At 38.6% G+C, this 15,723-nt stretch overlaps 1 pseudogene; it reads left to right on the top strand.

Moving 5' to 3' along the window:
- Positions 1–11,767: 11,767 nt before the first annotated feature.
- Positions 11,768–14,727, top strand: LOC103152190 (ankyrin repeat domain-containing protein 50 pseudogene; annotated as a pseudogene).
- The last annotated feature ends 996 nt before the right edge of the window (positions 14,728–15,723 follow it).

Raw genomic sequence — 15,723 nt, 5'->3', positions numbered from 1 at the left:
CTTTCTGCTGTTTTAATAAACTACTGTCTGTACTAATACATTCAAAACACGGAACAAAAAACCATAGATCAAACAAAATAGTTTAATCCTTAAACCTTTAATCATATTTTGCTTTCCTTGTTTTAAAGTAGGAAGACATAATCTGTGGATTTATAACTTTGCTATGAGTTCAATATAATATTAATTTCCTTAACTTTGTAGACATGATTTTGTAAATTAACTTAATAATTTGTTAAAATAATTTATTGCTAAGAAAATGACCATACCAAACTCTGTTTGATAGAATGTGTGAACACCAAAGCAGGGTGACACTTTGCTGTAAATGTCTTTATGACCTTGTTAAGCACAGCCATTTCAGCCATTGTGAGTGCATATCCTTTAAACAACAAGAATCATGGTTGTAAAAATCATGCAGTGCAGCACCTCTCTAAACATGGGGAGTGGAGATAAACAAATCACTTTTATTTGTTTAATCATACAGAAAAGCCCATACGTACGTCCTGCAAACTGTCTGGGTTAACAACAAACCAGTCAGGTTCATTTTTGCTCACCAAGTGTTGGGTGAAATGTGGACCAATCAAGCCATGAATTAAATTAATACAGTATTGGGGTACTCCAGTATTGTTAATATGTTTACTTTAGTGAACCAACATGTAAGATGTTCTGCTTTGTGACTTGGAAATAGGAAAAACTCTGGGTATTCCTGACAGGGACAAAGGAGGAAACAGCCTGGAGGAACACAGAGAAACTCCTTTACTTTAATGTAGAGGGCACAGTAGCTCAGTTGCTGTGTTGTGCTGCTTCTCCACCCAGACTGACACACACATTCTCTCTGGGGACATAAATATTTCAGAGCATTGTTGTTAGTTTCAGTCTGTTGAGCTGGACAAGCCCGCAGGATAAGAGCAAGCACAGTTTCAAGAATAAAGGGACACAAGTTCATGACCCTTAATCAGTAGATGAAATATAGTCAATATGAGAAATCTGGTTTAACATTTTTAATGCACAAGAATCCACAGTGGAAGAAATAAGGAGATCTTAAGAAACCATTTTTCCTATTGTTTCCAGTCTCTTCAGTCTGGCCACTGTTAAGTAGTTAGCCTTATTACCCTGAGAAAGATCTTGCAAAGTTTTAAAATTAGATAAAGTTGAGCAACTTCTCGCACAACTATCCCACAAATTAAACTGAAATGCGTCAGCACATAATTGATGGATGGAAGCCAGACTTTTTTGCATTGTAATTTGTCAGTCATGAAGTATTAAAAAGCTTATTACGAGACTCAAAATGACATTTTAATTTTAATTCTTTGCAGACACGTCGTAATTTCCTCCACAATGTGCTTCCCAGCCACTGTCACATTTATCACCACCTCTTTCAGATGTGAAGGAAGCTGTGCTCTGAATCCTAAAAATGTTTTTCTGCTTTCAAAAATGTGCAGCTCTGTAACCTTGAAACTGCAAGGCATGCTCTCTCCAGTCAGGAGTGGACACTTGTTTGAATCAGACTTCGATTGTCAGCTATTCATCCATGAGCCTGAGGACTCTGAGCTGAGAACACTTGTCCTAAGTGCTGAAAACAGACAATCTCCATTTGCTCTGAACAACTTAGGCTGCAGTTATAGGAATGCAGCACACACTACTCACAAAAAGTTAGGGATATTTGGCTTTCAAGTGAAGCTTATAGAAAACATCAAAAGTTTACACCACAGTGATATTACATCCTGAAAGTTAGGCATTTAAGTAGAAACATTCAATGGTGATTTTGTCAGGCCAACGTACTGAAGTAAAAGTCAACAACATTGGTGGACATCCAACAACAAAAAATACCAATGCCTCAACCTATCATGTGACCTTGAGCATCCATTACAGCTTGACAACAATGTCTCACACATCGACTTATTGCATGCTGAAGAATGGGATCCCAGTCTTCTTGAAGATTGGCCCTTAGGTTCATGAAGATTCTGTTACAGGGTTCTACGCAGCAACTCAGGTAATCCCAAAGGTTTTCTATGGGACTCAGGTCTGAAGAAACTCCAGGTCACTCCATTCAAGGTACCCCTGTCTCCAGCTTGGAGTGTTGTCGTCCATGAAGATGAAATTAGGCTTGTGCTGCTTTTCTAGGGGCATGGTGACTAGATTACGTCCCCTAATCGTAGTATGGGCTTGTCACATGTAGTGTAGGGCAATTCTGTACTGAGTAATGACACCTGCCCAGACTAACATCACCTCTATCAAAGGCTCGTCTGGTGACAACAGTAGCTATTGCATAGAGCTATACTTGATGTCTCCAACATTGTTGTCAGCCATCATTTCTGCTCAATGTGAGTCAGTTTTTATTGTTGAGCAGGTCTGCTTGTCCTTTGTTCAATATAAATGCTCCTCAGCCCATGCAGGATGATGAGCCTGTGTTCAGGTACCTATGCTGATAATCTCGCATGCAGACTACATTGATAGAAATGGTTTTTGAATGAGTTGACGGGACACTTGGGTTTCTCCATCTCCTTAAACGTGTCAGGAGTTGAATGGCTTTCATCCGCAAGGAACTGTTCACAATGAAGTGGTCATCAGTGTTAAATGTGATCAAACAATTTTCACTTCTTTGCCTTTCTCTGACTCTTCCAGTTTCACTGTATTTCTGTTACAACCTGCTGTTGACACCCTGTGACACTCTAACCTTCCGTCTGAGCCACTTCCGTCTGAGAATATCCTGTTTGAAACCTCAGAGTCACAAGCTCCTGTTGATCAGTTGTCAGGTCTCAACTTGATCTCATGATGCCAAAATGTAAATATCATGAGGAGAAAATGCTTAAATACCAATTTTGACTGAACAAGGAATGTTTTTGAGCAAACATCCTGAATTTTGACATTAAGCTCCTTGTTACAGAACAGCAAGTTGTGCAGAAAGTACTTTGAACATTTGTATTAAAAAGGTTAAAGGTCACATTAAGGTCACCTGAAAAAATTGTATTGCATTTTAGTTTCTTGCTGAAATTTTAAAGTTTCAACAATTTGTGAGTGATGTCACATGGAAACAAAAAACAAAACACTAACACAAACACACAAAAGACAATGATGTCATGAACAGAAACCGAATGTTTGAAAATGATCGACAACTTGTATACGATACCCCTCACCATGGTTAGCACACCCCAAAAAGATGTGCAAAATTTAACCAGTGTATAAACACTTATAACAGAGTCAAGGAATAAATGTTGATAACAAAGTCCCTGTTGCTGCAATTTTTTTTCACTCATGCTATTCACTTTGTGCAATCCTCTGCCAAAATAGCAGCACTAATCATCAGTGGGCATGAACTGCTTTTCAACAATTCTTGTAGATACTTCTGGGTTTACTTAAATGGTATGTTCTCTGGTGACTAGAGCCCCTTCTCCATTGTTAAGTGTCACTCCAGATAGTGACACTGGTTCGGTTTTCAACAAACTGAACCAGTGGAGTGTGTCTCCACTGGTAGGGTGTCTCTCACTTTATGGGATGAATATTGGCAGGATTGTGGGCAGGCAATAAGCCTGCAGGAGCTGTGGTCAATGTTCTTATGATGATGTCATTTTGAGCATTTACCCTGAGGCAGCCAGTTTCTCTAAAATGTCCTGGTGTATTTGTTTGATGCAGGTTGCCCCATCCAGTTGATGCTGCATGCGCTCTTTGACCATAATTGAGAAAAAGGTTGTACATAAAGGTTTGATCACTGAGTTTTCGGTGTACAGCTTGCCATATCACCAACCACTATAGTTTCGTCATGGATTGATTGAAATTTTGTTTAAGGAGGAATCCACAGGTCTATCGAATCAGTCAAAGAATGCAACCCAATCCAATCAAATCGCTTGTGTACAATACCCATTTGGGTCCGGTTTGGACCACACTTCAAGTGGCTCCAAGCACAGGGCGGAACTGCAAATGGAGATGAATTTGACTGGTCTGATCTGGTTGAGTGGGGATGAAGTGGTTTTAAAGCCACTCCCATGAAGACGGGCTTTTGAGAATCGGGTTGCTCTGTCACCTCATATTTCTACTGCAGGTTAAAGAATAAAAATGCAGTCATTCTTAATGAATGTGCTCAATTGTTCAGTGCCAAATTATAGTGTTCCAATAAAATATGTATTTACTTTAAGCCTTCTTTAAAATTGGCCAATATTTGTGGTTGGTGCTGTAATTCATTGTATATCCAAATGATTTCATGTATATAGCTTTCTGTGTGGTCACTGTGCTTCTGCTTGTAAATAAATGATCTTATAACAAAATAGTCTGTCAGCCTGTCAGCATCTGCAGCTCAATCATGCAGAGTGATGTGGTCCGAAATAATGGTGCTCATCTTTTATTATGATTTATTGAGTCTATTATGGTAAAAATCCTGGTAATCCAGCTGCACTACATCAGACTAACAAATTGGGTTGCTGTACAGCTGCATGTTTTGAGGAAATGCTAAATTTTATTTGACTGAAAAGTGAGGATAAAGTATGAAATACTTTAAGGTCTTTTTAAAGGATGTGGGCCATGATCTTTCTTGGCAATGATTGTTTCTGTTCATTTTATATTTTAAACTCAATATTTTTCTGTGATGAATTCTAAAGGTTCGTGTTAAAGTGAGACTGAGCTTTGGTTTTTGAATGCTCTGTGTGCCGCCATGATTCTTTTTAATAAAATGACATCCGATAAATAAATGGACACAGTAATTGGACATGCGTGGTACCAAGATACATGGAGGGCTTAATCTGCTTTTACATAGCTTATTATCACTCACAAAATTATTTCTACTCTTTGTGACTCATGAGCTAATACATGAGGAAGCACTGAAACCTCTCAGAGTGCCAGCACTGTCCCATCCTGTGATTGCAAATTAGAGCCTTTCGGGCCTGTGGTTTTAGGATCCATGATTGCCAATTATGTTTTACTCAAACTCTATTCAGAAAGACTTCAAGGTGTTGTTGCACAAGACACCGCTGTCCTCACTGTCCATTATTCATACGTTATCATTCTTTGTGGTGAAATATCGATGTTTGCTCGTAGCTGTGCAGGGATCAAACCCCTTATAGCAGGTATTTGCTCCTCCAGGTGTGTGGGCATCTTGAGCAGTGATACCTGAATTTATAAAGAGGATCTCCTCCCTCCAAGCTATAATGCCTGCTCTTCTCCTTGTGATGTCAGTTCTCACACAGAGAATGTTGCGTCTTTTTTTAGGAAATGCATTGTCATAAAAAAGTAATTTGTTTTTCAGTTTTTGCTTTTTTGTCAGAATGATTGTTGCTGATCACCACAATTTTGCATGTTGGAGTATTTTGCATTTACGTGACAAAACACATCCAACAACAGCTACATTTTTGATCATGTCTGTTGAAATTCCCTCAACAGCAACATGGAAACATCAGAACTGCCCAAATATGAGTGAACAATGTCCACCGTCTGTCCATCCGTCCGTCTGCCAATCCATCTGTTCATCTATCCATTAATGAGTGGCAGAAAAACACCATCCAGGCTTTTGCTAATCCTTGAGTCTGCAGCCCATGGCTTTAAAGCTTGACATGGTCCTTGGGACTCCTTCAATGTAGCTTTTCATAACTTTGGCCAAGACCTGAGGAATATAAAGTTTAGAAGGAGGCTAGTTTTAGCATTTTTTTCCATGTTTTTTTCAGGCTGTTAATGCATAGAATTTTCTCAACAGCAGGATTTATTTATTTGCTTTGTCATGAAGCCGTAAACTGCATCTTTCTTAATTTTACATAAATTTGGAACATTTTTGTCACAAAAATGGTTTTATTGTCATCTGGTATGCATTTTTAGTTATTAACTAAATGCAAAACAAAAGAGAGAAAGCTCACCTCTGTAGACTATTTTGTATCTATAAGGAAAAAAAGCAAAAAATGACTTTTTGTATTGTAAAAGTTGCTGAATGCTGTCCCAGTCAATACTGGTCTGGCCTGCAGAGTTGACTGATTCTGGTGTTTTTTTTCTAAGGACGACAATACGTAAAAGTAAACTGTGTGACATTTTCTGTGAAGTGTTGGTTTGGAATCCAACACTTGACTGGTGAATTTGTAATTCTGCTTCTGCCACAGGGTGGATATTCTGGTTTGTGGAAAACCTCTAAATGGAGCCATCCAAGAGGTTCACACACCTAAACCACTTCAACTGACTCCCATTGATGTGGAGGAGAGCATCTCCTTTTCCAGCTCCTCAGTTTATCTCTGAAGCACAGTCCAGCCGTCTTTCATATAAAGCTTACTTTAATCCCTCGTATCTATGATCTTGTTCTTTTGGTGAGGGGAAGGAGATGAACTGGTAAATCAAGAGCTTTGGTTTCTGTTCTTTTTCCAGTTTTTCACTGACTACAGCTGCTTCACTCTGTATTCATGCAGTTTAAGTAAAATGAAATATATGTTTAGACAAATTAAATTAGAAATTAACTTTGTTTGTTTGAAAACTCATTGTAACATCTCCAACCCAGAAAGAACATTTCGAAACCCAAAGATGAAGTCCACACACTTACACTTATTTTCATATTAACACGGAGCTGACATCACAGCATCTGGACTTAAAGAGTTTCGTCATTCAGTGGCTGCACTTACAGAACAAAAAATGAGCAAAGTACTTAGGAGACAGTGTGACTTTCTGAGTTTTCAAGCCAAACCCCAATCACCAAATGTGCGTCATCATGTCCATAATAACAAGGTGTAGTGTGTTTCAGCATATTCACAAAACAGGGAACAAACATGGCAGCTCAAGCTGATCCAGTCTGCCGAGGACAAAGACTTGGACGTGCTTGGTGTTTCATCGACACAAAGGCAGAAAAATTGTAGTAATTGTGTGAATTTGGCAGATTGCTAGGAGTGGATCTACACATCAAACTCAGTGTGAGAAGAATGAATAGCTGCAGAAACATGCGTCTTTGCAGTTTTCCTGCGGGGAGGAGCGAACTTGTAAGCTGGCTCCTGCTGATCCTGGAATGGCTGGTAGATTGGAGAGCATTTCACTGAGGACTCTCAGAGAGTTAGCACAAGAAGTCTGTGTGCATAATGTGGCCTAAAAATATGCTGTTAGCACTGTAAGGCGCTGTGCTGGGAGCCAAATCTCAAACTTATCTCAAAGACCACTGTTTCTGGTCCAACCAAAATAATCACATTTGTTTGAAGATTTCAATAACCTGCTGTGGTTGTTGACCTTTGCTGAAGGAGGTTATTCATTAGTTAATGGAAGGTGAGAATAATTTTTTGAGCAGTGTTATATAAAATTACACATCTTGTGGTCTCAAATAAACAGCTCCATCTGTCTTCCCCTTGTTTTTACGCTGATGGGCATCCAACCATGTATAGTAAATCAGTGCTTATAGTTTTTCTGGAAAGCAGGTCAATATATGGATTAGTTTATGTCTTTCCCAAATCCACCAGGGACACTTTGACATTTTCTGCTCACCAGCAGGTTACACATCTAAACTGGTACAGCTGGTAAACACAAGAAGAGCTTGCTTGCTGTTGGGTTACGTTATTCTCCATTACAGCTGTTTTGTAAATGTGCTTTTCATTGTCAGAGGCATGTTTTTGTAGGTTGAGAAACTTCTTACAACGCCTTAACACAAAACAGCTCCAAAGCCAAAAATAAACCAATAAAGCAAGTTAGCAACTCTTCTTATTCTCATGGCTGCTCCTCTCAGGAGTCGTGGTTCATCTGCCTTCATCTTCCCCTTTCCTTAGCCTCCTCCTCTGTATGTATAACCTTCTGTATATCCACATGCCTCCTCTGCGCCAGCTTCATTTTTAATATCTTTTTTCCAGTTTATATCCATCATGCTTCCTTTGTACAAACTAACTTGGCGTTCGTTTTTTTTACTGACCATAACCTATTAGCATAACCTTGCTTCAAAACATCTCATCTATTCCTTTGCAGCCAAGACCTGACAGACGCATCATCCATCTGTTGTAGGCCTGTGCCAAAGTTACAGAAATGACCTTGCTGAAAGAAAACTCCTATTTTTAGTTTTTAAAATCATATCTTTGATATATTTCTTCAATGCAACCAGTATTATTTTTGCTATGTTGGTGAACAGGTTGAAAACTATAAAGTCTTTAATAATTTCTTGAGATGCAGTATTGTTAAAAAGTATTCACCCCCTTTCATCAAACTTGAACTACAAACTAAAGCTTCTTTGGTCTTTTGTTGTGATCACCTTTATTCCAGTTTAGTCTCTGGAGGTCCTTTTTTGAACTAAACATTCAATTCAAACAAATACAATCAAGATTTTGATGTTTTGCATTTGTCCTTTTTTGTAGAAAGAAATCTTGTGGAACATTTTCCTCTGACAACAAAGTTTTACGAGCTAATTATAAGATGAGTCATAACCACAAAGAACTATCAGTCAAACTCCCCTCACTTCTCATTTTAATTTGTTTACTCTTAGATTTTTTTCACAATTGAACTCATGTATGGGTTTAGTGGGAGGGCTCTTTTTTATATAAAGCATTAACTGTTACAAATGTCAAAGAACAGAAGTGTAAATATATGTACTTGTAAGTTTGACATAGTTGCATTGCTAGTTGCTACAAGAAGCTAGAATAGTTAAATCACTGTTTCAAACTTTCATGAACTACTACTTTGAAAGGCATGAGGTTGTTTATGATATGCTTATTGTTCTTTTGTTGTGAGGCAACCAATCCTGGAGACAATTACTGAAGTGGTTTTGTTCTTTAATTTTTAATACTGTTGCTATATTGTTGTTGCTCCAGTGATGAGTCATATATGCTGCTATTTAAAAATGGAAACTATGTGTAAATTAAAGCCACAGCAGTTTGCAATCATGATTGCTCCTTGAAAGTATTCACATTCTATGAACCTTTTTATGCTTTAATTTGTTACAGCTGTAGACATCAGTGAGTTATGTTGGAATTTTCTATGATAAACCAACAAGAAGTAGTGTTTTATTATGGAAGAGAAGGAAAATACTTTAGATTTTTTTTTAAATAAAAATTTAAAGATTAGTATTAGCATCAATATAAATCCATGAGGGCCTCAGAGGTTTGTTTAAAAAACCAACAATAATGATAATTGAACAATCAGCATAACAAAAACCAAGTAACACAACAGAAAAGTGAGGGTGGATGTTAAAACAGGGTGAGGTTATAAAACAGTTCAGAGAGCTCTGTTTTAGTCCACCATCTCAACATGAAAAGATGATAGACCAACCGCAAGCCTACAAAGATATTCTACTCAAAGTTTATAAAACAGCCAAGTAGAAATGGTCTGGTAAAAATTATTTAGGGGAAGCTAAGACCTTTAAATGTTTTCAAAGTTTGTAAAAGCACTAAACAAAAAAATAGCTAGGCTATTAGCAGATTAGTGGAAGTGTGCTAACACATAAAATCCCCCCAAAACACATTGAGGTTTATCTTTGTAATCACATTAAAGTTTATTTAGCTGTCAGCACTAAGTTTGCGGGTGTAGTTTATCTGGGGAAGTTTAAACCTTTATGATAGAGTTTAAAAACATTTCCCCTTCACACTTTGCCTGGTTAGAAGATTACCAAACAACTTTGAACCCAATTCTGACTTTGTTTGGAGATGTTTTTGTTTTAGATGTATCTCTAGATACATTTCTATCTAAATTACATCAAAGCAGCTGCTTGTGTGTATGTTTATTGTACCACTAAAAATTAATGAACCAAGTTTTAAAAGGAGATAAAAACCATCCCAGGTGGTCCTCTTAATGGTTGAGCCACGAATTGTGATGTGCATCTAACCTCACAGATGACACACCAGATGTTGTCATTGATGGTGAGATGCCTGGTGTGTGTTTTGGAAATTTACTTTTAAATTAATTTGCAAGGATTTCTTTTTTGTTTTTCTTTTTGCTGTCAATGTCAAAATAATCCCCATAGACAAAACCACATAAAAACCAACACAGATGTTGCCATAGGAGATTCTGGATTCTCATTATGTCCAATTTATTTGTTTTTATGACCTACAACCTTTGTTAAATTCTCTTAAGCAATGAATATGTTTGCTGTCTTTCTTAAATACAAGTGAGATTTGGTGATGCTTCAACACAGTGGTCTACTGCTTCAGCTGAATTAACTCTGCAACATGAGTCCCATTCCAAATAAATACTGCAAAAAACTTGTAGCAGGAATGTGTCTGTCAAAGTTTTCTACCTTTTCAACTGAACCTGAGGCTTTTCAGGCTGATGTGTTTTGATCTAATCCGAAGCTGCTGATCTTACATCTTGTTGAGCACTCTCTGAAGAAGTTTCTCAGGGGATGTAACTTTAAGGTGCCGCAGCCGTAGGTTGTAATAACCGGCGGTATGTTTCAGGCCGATGCTGACTGTGCTCACAGAGATAATTCAATCTGGTGCTGAAGACAGGTTCCACTTCAGATCTGATTTCCTGTAGGAGCCCAATTTCATGGTTCAGCATTACACATCGAATTGCTTTGGGAAAAGGCTGAGGTTGTGCTGAGAGAGAACAATGGGGTAAGAAAAAGGTCAAGTTAAGGTGGGAGAAACATGACACCAGCGAAGAATAAAGAGACTGAAGTGGGTTTCATGTCATGCATGTTCAGACGTATTTAGGAATACCACGGTGTGACATGAAGACCTGCAGTTATCAGAGTGGAGCTCCTTTGAACTTAAAACAAATACAACAGCTCAATTGTCTAACTTTTCACCTGAAAGCCATTTGGAAGTTGCTGCTATGATTCATTTAAGTTTTTGGGTCTCATCAAGTTATTTTATGCTTCACATTCAATCCAGACTTGTTTCCAATGAGGCCTGAGTGTCCCACCAGTTTCCCATAAGTTTCTATGCCATCATAAAGCTCAAGACATCTATGTAGTCAAACTTTAAAACAAGTAATTCAAAAACAGGAAAGGATCCATCTCTGTGAGGTTTTAATCTAGGAGGCAACCGCATCGACCCATTTTCAGTGTTCTGGGTTAAGGAAGAAGGTTTTCATCTCAGACTTTATGGTACTCGAAATGAGGAAATCGTCCAGTAATCCTTACACCTCTGTGCTTGACTGCAGGGATGATGATATTAATTAGGGTACCATAGTTATTATTTTTGATTTTTTGCAATAAGGAATATAACAAAATGTAAAATGTTTTAAACAAAGAAAATATTTTTTACACTGCACTTTATGTTGTGTACTGATTCTTCAACTGTCATTGCTTGATAACAAGCTTTACTAACAAACAGATGGTAGAAAAAAACCTTTATATGGATACGGTGTCTTAATGTTTATGCTGACATATTGCTATTTTGTCTGGTTCTGTCAGCTAAAATACTTATTGTTCCATGACTCCAGAGATAAAAACTGATTTGATTGTTAAAAAGAAGGCAAATAAGAAAATAAAAACTATTTTATACTGTACTGTTTATCTTGAAATAGGATCACATAAAGTTTTATCAAATGAAAAAAGTAATTTCCTATTATTCTATTATTGTTATTAATAATATTATTGTTGATATAACATTTCAGATTTCAGATTTGTGCAACTCAATTTTTTAGATGTCTATTTTGAGTGAATGCATAATTTTTTTATTTGATAGATAGATAGATAGATAGATAGATAGATAGATAGATAGATAGATAGATAGATAGATACTGTACTCCCATTTGCTAATGCTTTTCAAGTTATCCAGTTATTTTTCCTACTTTTAGACCTGCATAAACTCCACTACTGGTGAAGGAAGATAAGACTTCAAATCCCATGGGTCTTTGCGGGAGAGTGTTGGCGTGTGCGCACTGAATTTATGTGGAGTGGTCGGAGGCGGAGAATCAGTCAGCTCGCTGTGGAGCTGTGTTGGGCAGCAGGAGGAGCCGACCGCCGACAGAAAAGACCGATTCAAAGAAAGAACCCGAGTGATACCCTGATGCTGAACACCAGCGACGGGAAGGAAAGGGTAATTGTTTATTTCAACGTTTGGTTTGAACGCGGAATTGCAGGAATTCTACGCAGGAAGCTACACACCCCAAAAATAGAGAGAGGATACTGTGAGAGAGGTGAGAGGAAACCCGTTTGTGGTTCGTTACAGACGGTAAACTGAGCCGAAAAATAGCGAAACGCTCCACAATTGGTTCAGTTGGAGTTGAAGGAACAGTCACTGTTGAATGCATTGTTAAGCTAAGCTACATTTAACATTTATATATCGCCCTAAATGCATTCAGTTGTTAGAAAATCTATTCTTGGGTTTTTAAAAGCCCCTATAGGTAAAAATCTCTCTTTAAAAAACAGGGTGAGGTTTCTCTCGCCATACAAAAGACTTCTGCAGCCTTCTCAGTTACTGATCTGAATTCGTGCCGCTTTGCTAAAATAAATGGTATACAAAGCTTGTTTCTCGTTAAAAAAAGCTGACACGTGAAATGCTGAGCATTTATTGAGGGATGTATTGTTTGTAGAAGGCTTTCAGCGCCCCACAGAAGCAGAAAGGTGGAAATGTATGAGAGTCTAGTTATCTGGCAACCTTACAAAGTAACCTGCAAGGCTGTGTGTGTGTGTGTTCGTGCTCCTGTAGCGTACAGCTAAACGGATACTAGACTGAAATATATCAATTTCTGATCCACTGTTACTGAGTATTGCATAAAAAAGAAAAAAAAAACATTTTAATGCTGAAGTGCCCTCCACTTTCACTCTGTACGTGCAGAAAATGGGGACTTTTCCCCCTCTCACAGTTCAGGACGGATGTGGACTGTTTAGGATTTAAAGCCACCACATAGGAAGGAAGACAGGATCAGTGGATAGACTGGAGAAACTGGACAAAAAAAGAAAAACCTTGCCAAGAATTTAGTTGCAAGGCAGGCAGGCAGTGATGTGGGTTGTGTAGGATGAAAGCATAGAAAAACCAGCTTGCCTACCTTCTGTGGCTGTAAGAGGAGCCCACGTTTATATGCAGGCTGGAAATAATCTGCTGTAGTTTTCATTGTTTTTAAAGGGCTAATTATCCTATTTGTGTTTTTCTATGCAATGGCTGAGTAATAAAATGAATTATAAGAACCTTGAAATAAACAGCTTAATGATTTTATCCACAAAAAATAATATATTAGGCGTATAATTATATTATCTGCTTTGTAGACCAAAAAAGGTTTTGTTTCTTAGTGCCTACTGACAACAGTTTTACTGTTGTGCTCTGGGTAGAGTATAAGCAAATCAGAGCAGGTATGTGGAGCCTAAACAGACATGGCACGTGTAGCTTGTCAGACGTAGTTTCCAAAAAGCATTAACCTTAATAGGAATGATGGATGGCACCTTTATCTTGTTTACACCATGTAAAAAAAAATGGGCTAGTTGAGACCAATACACCTGTCCAGACTTTGGTAGGAAAAGAGAGACATAAGATAAACAAACAATAATGCAAAAGGAAATTATAGGTACTGTGTTGATTTATTTTGCAATTTATTGCTTATTGTGGCAGACTTATTCATCATTCTATGCTCCATACAGCTGCAAGAACTAATTAGTTTCTTTGGCATCTCGTTATAAATGGGTTTTAAAGCATAGAAACTTTATGACAACATTTTTAGCTATTTTATAACTGTAACTGTAAAAAGCATTGGTATGCCTTGATACTTGAGTTTTAGACGCAGCAAGGTTGCACTTTGGGTTTAATCTGGATACTTTCCCCTTTTTTCCAGGGATTCAACATGTTATCGGAGAGAGTGACTTTGCACTGACAGCCTCATCCATGTTAATGTAATGGAAACGTGCTTCTGGTCAGCAGCGTCTGAAATGCATCAGTGGAAATATATGAGGAACCCCCATGGCTAATCATATCAAGTGGTGCTGGCTTGGCTTTGCCTCTCAAGAGCCGGGTGCCCTGCCCTTCCCAGCCCAGCGCCATGCTAAGACAACACATGGACAATAACAAGGAGCGCTCAGTTCAACCGGTGGGAAAGCTGTGGAAAAAGTTGGTGGAAAATCTACACGTTGAGTCCCAATGTCAGTCTTGCTATTTTTCTTTTTTATTTTGACCTAGATTCTCTGTACACACAGTAGCCATCTGAAGAAAAGCTCCTTTATTCTCTTCCACTTCCACTCTAAATTGCACCAACATCGGAATTGTAGGGGAACATTTACAGCTGAGAAAATGGATGTTCAGATTTACAGCCAGCTTCTGTTGAAATTAAAAATGCATGGGGGAAAATAAAGGGACCCATATGAGCAGGAGGAAGAGGCGGAACAGCAGCATCAGTTCAAAATGGCCCAAACCAGTTTGCTGCAGGGAAAACGCTTTTACTGCCGAGAGTGGGTCTTCCACAAGATCCAGCACTGCCTGCAGGAGAAAACCAACAACCTGAGCGGAGTGAGCAGCACTCCCAGCAAGCAGCCCCTGCCTGTGCCGCCCGGAGGGGGCGTGCCCGTCCCCGGCGGTATCACGACCGGATCGGCCAAGTCCGGTAGCTCCTGGGGGGTGTTACTGGTGGGAGGACCTGGGAGTGGGAAGACTGCTCTGTGCACGGAGCTGCTGTGGCCCACATCAGCCCAGGGAACGTACCGCAGTCTGCACAAGCAGAGCCTGGCTTTCCACTTCTGCCGGGCCGACGACTCGGACACGCTGTGTGTCGGTGGATTCATCCGGGGACTGGTGGCCCAGATATGCCGAGGCGGGCTGGTGCCGGGTTACGAGGAGAAGGTCCGCGACCCGGCTGTGCAGAGCACTCTGCAGCCTGGGGAGTGTGAGAGGAACCCCGCAGAAGCTTTTAAGAAGTAAGAACATGAATATTCACATGAAAGCATCACTTTTAGGGCTGCAACAATGATTATTTTAGTTATTGATTAATCAGATAAAAAAAGCACATTCTGCAGATTTTTGCAGTTATAAATAATATTTTTTACCTAAAATGTAATAACAGCGTTCCTTTAATGAACACTTGATTATTTGTAGCAAAGGACGCATCTGCAGTGCAAAAATACTTCTGGCATCAACATGTGAAAAGCTCAAACCTTTCTGCTTGACTTGGCATCAGTACAGTATAAGGCTGACTTTGCTGTTATTTTTTGGGTTACTCAATTTATAATTGAATACAAAAGGTGATTAAAAAGTTATTTTTTTTGTACAGGATTTGTATCATGAAGCTAATACTATTCTACTTGAGGAATTTTGGGTAGAACATATTTACAGACAAAATGCAAATTTTATTCCTAAAGGCAAAATTTTGGGATATTTGTGACTTAATTACTGTTCTATGATGTTCTTTCAGCATTAGGCTTTTTTGAGTCTGATCCAGTTAATGACTAATTAGTTACTAAATTAGTTGATGATTACTTCAATAATTGATTCAACACAGTTAATCCTTCTAGCCCTAGTAGCTTTACATCTAATATATGGCATTGTTTTATATTGTTGCATCATAAAAATTATGAATACCTAATATTGATATTTATATTTGGCGTTCAAAGTAGAAAGGTAACAGTGAGTAACTCACTCAAATAATATCTTCTGCATACATATATGCAAGAAACTCATTTTTGTCCTTTGAGGTAAAAATAGTTTGTTTGCTTGAAATTTAAAATCCAAACTCAGCACCTCCCCCTCTGCTTCCTATCCTCCACCTTCTGACCCCGTTATCCCCTCCTCCTCCTCTTTTTTTTTTTTTTTGCTCACACACACAACCAGAGGCTCCGCCTCACAAGCCTCCCCTCTTATTTGCTGTCATGGTTTTGTTGGTTTTCCCCCCGGTGTGGCATGCTGGGTGGGACTGTCCCCGCTCGGCTTTCTGATTCAA

Source organism: Poecilia formosa, unplaced genomic scaffold, assembly GCF_000485575.1.
Source record: "Poecilia formosa unplaced genomic scaffold, Poecilia_formosa-5.1.2 Scaffold303, whole genome shotgun sequence".
Classification (NCBI taxonomy): Eukaryota; Metazoa; Chordata; class Actinopteri; order Cyprinodontiformes; family Poeciliidae; genus Poecilia; species Poecilia formosa.
The sequence above is the reverse complement of the archived record's forward strand: the minus strand, read 5'-3'. Positions and strand labels throughout refer to the sequence as shown.